The following is a 7,500-nucleotide window of genomic DNA, read 5'->3' as shown; positions in this document are numbered from 1 at the left end:
GTGTTGGCTTTAGGGATTATCAATGAGATACACCTGCTGGAGCGCGTGCTACGGGTGGGTGTTGCCATCGTGACCAGTGAACTGAGATAAAGGCGGAGCTTTACCTAGCATGGACTTGTAGATGACCTGGAGCCAGTGGGTCTGGCCGGCGAATATGTAGTGAGGCCAGCCGACTAGAGCATACAGGCTCGCAGTGGTGGGTATAAGGTGCTTTAGTGACAAAACGGATGGCACTGTGATAAACTGCATCCAGTTTGCTGAGTAGAGTGTTGGAGGCAATTTTGTAGATGACATCGCCAAAGTCGAGGATCCCGGTAGGATAGTCAGTTTACTAGGGTAAGCACAGCGTGAGTGAAGGAGGCTTTGTTGCGGAATAGAAAGCGACTCGAGATTTGATTTCGATTAAGATGTTTGATATGGGTCTGGAAGGAGTTTGTAGTCTAGCCAGACACCTAGGTACTTATAGGTGTCCACATATTCAAGGTCGGAACCATCCAGGGTGGTGATGCTGGTCAGGCGTGCGGGTGCAGGCAGTGAACAGTTGCAAAGCATGCATTTGGTTTACTAGCGTTTAAGAGCAGTTGGAGGCCACGGAAGGAGAGACAGAGACACAGTGAAACAGACACATGTCCTCTTTAAGAGACAGAGACACAGTAAAACAGACACATGTCCTCTTTAGGGTTAGAGAGGTCAGGAAGGGGTCAGGGTTAGAGAGATCAGGGTTAGGAGAGATCAGGGGTTAGGAGAGGTCAAGGGTTAGTACAGGTCAGGAGAGGTCAGGGGGTTAGAGAGATCAGGGTTTGGAGAGGTCAGGGGGTTAGAGAGGTCTGGGGTTAGGGAGAGGTCAGGGGTTAGGAGAGATCAGGTTAGGAGAGGTCAGGATTAGGAGAGGTCAGGGGTTTGGAGAGCTCAAGGGTTAGGAGAGGTCAGGGATTAGGAGAGGTCAGGGTTAGGGAGAGGTCAGGGGTTAGGAGAGGTCAGGGGTTAGGAGAGGTCAGGGGGCAGGAGAGGTCAGGGTTAGTACAGGTCAGGAGAGAGATCAGGGTTAGGAGAGATCAGGGGTTTGGAGAGGTCAGGGTTAGGAGGTCAGGGGTTAGGAGTGGTCAAAGGGTTAGAGTGGTCAGGGGTTAGGGTTAGGAGAGGTCAGGGTTAGGAGAGGTCAGCGGTTAGGAGAGATCAGGGGTTAGGAGAGTCAAGGGTTAGGAGAGATCAGGGGTTTGGAGAGATCAAGGGTTAGGAGAGGTTCAGAAAGTTGACTATTTCCATCTCTTTCTCCACATGAAGGTTAGAGTTTAGGGGGGCGAGTGAGAGGTGAGGGGTTGGAGAGAGGTCAAGGGTTAAAGGTGACATACTTGGGCCCTGTCCTTCTTGGCTCTTTCCATCTCTTTCTCCAGAAACTGCACCAGATCCTTCAGGTTCCTCTGACCAGAGTAGGCTACCACCTGGAGAGAGACACAGCAAAGGACCTTGTGAAGATGCTGGAGGAAACAGGTACAAAAGTATCTATATCCACAGTGAAACGAGTCCTATATCGACATAACCTGAAAGGCCGCTCAGCAATGAAGAAACCCCGCTCCAAAACCGCCTAAAAAAGCCAGACTACGGGTTTGACTGCACATGGGGACAAAGATCGTACTTTTGGAGAAATGTCCTCTGGTCTGATGAAACAAAATTAGAACTGCTTGGCCATAATGACCATCGTTACGTTTTGAGGAAAAGGGGAGCCTTGCAAGTCGAAGAACACCATCCCAACACGGGGTGGCAGCATCATGTTTTGGGGGTGCTTTGCTGCAGGAGGGACTGGTGCACTCACAAAATAGATGGCATCATGAGGAGGAAAAATTATGTGGATATATTGAAGCAACATCAAGACATCAGTCAGGAAGTTAAAGCTTGGTCGCAAATGGGTCTTCCAAATGGACAATGACCCCAAGCATACTTCAAAGTTATGTCAAAAAATGGCTTAAGGACAACAAAGTCAAGGTATTGGAGTGGCCATCACAAAGCCCTGACCTCAATCCTATAGAACATTTGTGGGCAAAACTGAAAAAAAGTATATATAGTGTGTATATAGTGTATATTGTGTATATTGTGTATATATAGTATATATAGTGTGTATATATAGTGTGTATATTGTGTATATTGTGTATATAAAGTATATATAGTATATATAGTGTGTATATATATAGTGTGTATATTGTGTATATTGTGTATATAAAGTATATATAGTATATACAGTGTGTATATATAGTGTGTATATATAGTGTGTATATTGTGTATATAAAGTATATAGTATATATAGTGTGTATATAGTGTGTATATATAGTGTGTATATTGTGTATATTGTGTATATATAGTATATATAGTGTGTATATATAGTGTGTATATATAGTGTGTATATCAGTGCATATTGTGTATATAAAGTATATATAGCATATATAGTGTATATATAGTGTGTATATTGTGTATATTGTATATAAAGTATATATAGTATATATAGTGTGTATATATATATATATAATAGTGTGTATATTGTGCATATAAAGTATATATAGTATATATAGTGTGTATATTAGTGTATATTAGCATATATAGTATATATAGTGTGTATATATAGTGTGTATATGTGTATATAGTGTGTATATTGTGTATATATAGTGACCCCAATCCTATAGAACATTTGTGGGCAAAACTGAAAAAGCTGCAGCGAGCAAGGAGGCCTACAAACCTGACTCAGTTACACCAGCTCTGTCAGGAGGAATGGGCCAAAATTCACCCAACTTATGGTGAAGCTTGTGGAAGGCTACCAAACGTTTGCCCCAAGTTAAACAATTTAAAGGCAATGCTACTAAATACTAATTGAGTGTCTGTAAACTTCGACCCACTGGGAATGTGATGAAAGAAATAAAAGCTGAAATAAATCTCTACTATTCTCACATTTCACAATGTTAAAATAAAACTGGTGATCCTAACTGACCTAAAACGGGGAATTTCTACGAGGATTAAATGTCAGGAATTTGTATTTGGCGAAAGTGTATGTAAACTTGACTTCAACTGTATCATGTGAATATATAATGTGTGTATAAAGTATGTATATATGGTGTGTATATAATGTGTGTTTTATATAGTGTGTATATATAGTGTGTATATAATGTGTGTTTATGTAGTGTGTATATATAGTGTGTAATGTGTGTATATAGTGTGTATATAATGTGTTTTATATAGTGTGTATATATAGTGTGTATATAGTGTGTATAATGTGTGCATAATGTTTGCGTATATAGTGTGTATAATGTGTGTATATATCGTGTGTATAATGTGTGTATAGTGTGTATAGTGTGTGTATATATAATGTGTGTATATATATAGTGTGTATATATAATGTGTATATAGTGTGTATAATAATGTGCATAATGTTTTGCGTGTATAGTGTGTATATATAGTGTGTATAATGTGTGTATATATAGTGTGTATATATAGTGTGTATATATAGTGTGTATAATGTGTGTATATATAGTGTATATATAGTGTGTATATATAGTGTTTTTAAAATGTAATGTAAATGTGTTTATATATAGTGTGTATATATAGTGTGTATATATAGTGTTTTATATATAGTGTGTATATATAGTGTGTATATATAGTGTTTATATATAGTGTGTATATATAGTGTGTATAATATGTGTATATATATAGAGTGTGTATAGTGTGTATATATAGTGTGTATAGTGTGTATATAATGTGTGTATATATAGTGTGTATAGTGTGTATATATAGTGTGTATATATTGTGTGTATATTGTGTATATATAGTATATAAAGTGTGTGTATATATAATGTCTATATATAGTATGTATAGTGTGTATATAGTGTGTATAGTGTGTATATATATAGTGTGTATAATGTGTGTATATATAGTGTGTATATATAGTGTGTATATATAGTGTTTTTAAATGTAATGTAAATGTGTTTATATATAGTGTGTATATATATGTGTATATATAGTGTTTATATATAGTGTGTATATATAGTGTGTATATATATGTTTATATATAGTGTGTATATATAGTGTGTAATATGTATATATATATAGTGTGTATAGTGTGTATATAATGTGTATATATAGTGTATAGTATGTATATATAGTGTGTATATATTGTGTATATTGTGTATATATAGTATATAAAGTGTGTATATATAATGTCTATATATAGTATGTATAGTGTGTATATATAGGGTGTATAGTGTGTATATAATGTGTGTATATATAGTGTGTGTAGTGTGTATATATAGTGTGTATATATAGTGTGTATAGTGTGTATATATAGTGTGTATATATAGTGTGTATAGTGTGTATATATAGTGTGTGTATATATAGTGTGTATAATGTGTGTATATATAGTGTGTATATTGTGTATATATAGTGTGTATAGTGTGTATATATAGTATATATAGTGTGTATATATAGTGTGTATAGTGTGTATATATAGTGTGTATATATAGTGTGTATATATAGTGTGTATAGTGTGTATATATAGTGTGTATATTGTGTATATATAGTGTGTATAGTGTGTATATATAGTATATATAGTGTGTATATATAGTGTGTAAATATATTGTGTGTATATATAGTGTGTATATATAGTGTGTATATATAGTGTGTAAATATATTGTGTGTATATATATATGTATATATAGTGTATAATATGTGTATATAGTGTGTATATATAATGTGTATAGTGTCCCCCAGGCTCTGTTCTTGGCCCTCTCCTATTCTCGCTATACACCAAGTCACTTGGCTCTGTCATAACCTCACATGGTCTTCTATCATTGCTATGCAGACGACACACAATTAATCTTCTCCTTTCCCCTGATGACCAGGTGGCTTAATCGCATCTCTGCATGTCTGGTAGACATATCAGTGTGGATGACGGATCACCACCGCTGAACTCGGCAAGATCGGAGCTGCTCTTTCCTCCCGGAAGGACTGCCTGCTCCCATGATCTCGCCATCACGGCTGACAACCCATTGTGTCCTCTTCCCAGAGCCAAGAACCTTGGCGTGATCCTGACAACACCCTGTCGTTCAACTAACATCAAGGCGGTGGCCCGTCCTGTAGGTTCATGCTCTACAACATCCGCAGAGTGACGCACTCCTGCCTCACACAGGAAGCGCAGGTCCTCATCCAGGCACTTGTCATCTCCCGTCTGGATTACTGCAACTCGCTGTTGGCTGGGCTCCTGCCTGTGCCATTAAACCCCTTCAACTCATCCAGAACGCCGCAGCCCGTCTGGTGTTCAACCTCCTGCCCTCTCACCACGCCCGCCTCCTCCGCTCTCCACTGGGCCCAGCTGGTGCTCGCATCCGCTACAAGACCATGGTGCTTGCCCACTGAGCTGTGAGGGGAACGGCACCCTCAGTGACCTCCCAGGCTCTGATCAGGCCCTACACTCCAAAAACAAGGGCACTGCGTTCATCCACCTCTGGCCTGCTCGCCTCCCTACCACTGAGGAAGTACAGCTCCCGCCTCAGCCCAGTCACCAGCCTGCCCTGGCCCCCCAATGGGGAACAAACTCCTCACGACGCCAGGACAGCGGAGTCAATCACCACCTTCCGGAGACACCTGAAACCCCACCCCTTAAGGAATACCTAGGATAGGATAAGTAATCCCTCTCACCCCACCCCCCCTAAGTTTTAGATGCACTATTGTTAAGTGACTGTCCCACTGGATGTCATAAGGTGAATGCACTAATTTGTAAGTCGCCCTGATAAGAGCGTCTGCTAAATGACTTAAATGTAATACTGTTATAGACCTAATATAGACCTAATACTGTTATAGACCTAATATAGATAATACTGTTATAGACCTAATATAGATAATATAGGCTAAATGACTTAAATGTAATGTAAATGTAAATATAATGTGTATATATAGTGTGTATATATAGTGTGTATAATGTGTGTATAATGTATATATAATGTATATATAGTGTGTATAATGTGTGTATATAGTGTGTATATATAGTGTGTATTATTATTAGGTGCATAATGTGTATAATGTGTATATATAATGTGTGTACAACGGTATATATAATGTGTATATATAATGTGTATATATAGTGTGTATAATGTGTATAATGTGTCTCACCCTCTCTGTATATATAGTGTGTATAGTGTGTCTACCTCTGTATATATAGTGTGTATATATAGTGTGTATATATAGTGTGTATAATGTGTGTATATATAGTGTGTATATATAGTGTGTATATATAGTGTGTATATATAGTGTGTATATATAGTGTGTATAATGTGTATATATAGTGTGTATATATAGTGTGTATAATGTGTATATATAATGTGTATGTATAGTGTGTATAGTGTGTATATAGTGTGTATAATGTGTGTATAGTGTGTATATATAGTGTGTATATATAGTGTGTATAATGTGTCTACCCTCTCTGTATATATAATGTGTATATATAGTGTGTATATATAATATGTATATATAGTGTGTATAATGTGTGTATATATAGTGTGTATAATGTGTCTACCCTCTCTGTATATATAGTGTGTATATATAATGTGTATATATAGTGTGTATATATAATGTGTATATATAGTGTGTATATATAATGTGTATATATAGTGTGTATAATGTGTATATATAGTGTGTATAATGTATATATAGTGTGTATATATAATGTGTATAATGTGTGTATAATGTGTATATATAGTGTGTATATATAGTGTGTATATATAATGTGTATAATGTGTGTATAATGTGTATATATATGTATATATAATGTGTATAATGTGTGTATAATGTGTATATATAGTGTGTACATATAGTGTGTATAATGTGTATATATAGTGTGTATAATGTGTATATATAGTGTGTATATATAGTGTGTATAATGTGTATATATAGTGTGTATATATAGTGTGTATAATGTGTATATATAGTGTGTATAATGTGTATATATAGTGTGTATATATAGTGTGTATAATGTGTATATATAGTTGTGTATATATAGTGTGTATAATGTGTATATATAGTGTGTATAGTGTGTATATATAATGTGTATAATGTGTATATATAATGTGTGTATAAATGTGTATATATATAATGTGTATATATAGTGTGTATAATGTGTATAAATGTGTATATATAGTGTGTATATATAGTGTATAATGTGTATATATAGTGTGTATATATAGTGTATAATGTGTATATATAGTGTGTATATATAGTGTGTATAATGTGTGTATAATGTGTATATAGTGTGTGTATATATAGTGTATAATGTGTCTACCCTCTCTGTATATATAGTGTGTATATATAATGTGTATATATAGTGTGTATATATAATGTGTATAATGTGTGTATAATGTGTATATATAGTGTGTATATATAGTGTGTATAATGTATATATAGTGTGTATATATAGTGTGTATATATAGTGTGTATATATAGTGTGTATAATGTGTGTATAATGTGTAT

At 35.6% G+C, this 7,500-nt stretch overlaps 1 long non-coding RNA gene across 1 annotated transcript in view; it reads right to left on the bottom strand.

The window, feature by feature from the left end:
* LOC124029220 overlaps nt 1-7,500 on the bottom strand; it is a 9,680-nt gene that overhangs the window by 1,050 nt on the left and 1,130 nt on the right. The window contains exon 2 of the long non-coding RNA XR_006837742.1: nt 1,353-1,442. This is a non-coding gene — a long non-coding RNA (uncharacterized LOC124029220). The remainder of the gene's footprint in view (nt 1-1,352; nt 1,443-7,500) is intronic.

This window comes from Oncorhynchus gorbuscha, unplaced genomic scaffold, assembly GCF_021184085.1.
Source record: "Oncorhynchus gorbuscha isolate QuinsamMale2020 ecotype Even-year unplaced genomic scaffold, OgorEven_v1.0 Un_scaffold_5792, whole genome shotgun sequence".
NCBI lineage: Eukaryota > Metazoa > Chordata > Actinopteri > Salmoniformes > Salmonidae > Oncorhynchus > Oncorhynchus gorbuscha.
Note: the sequence above shows the minus strand (reverse complement) of the source record. Positions and strands in the feature narration are given on the sequence as shown.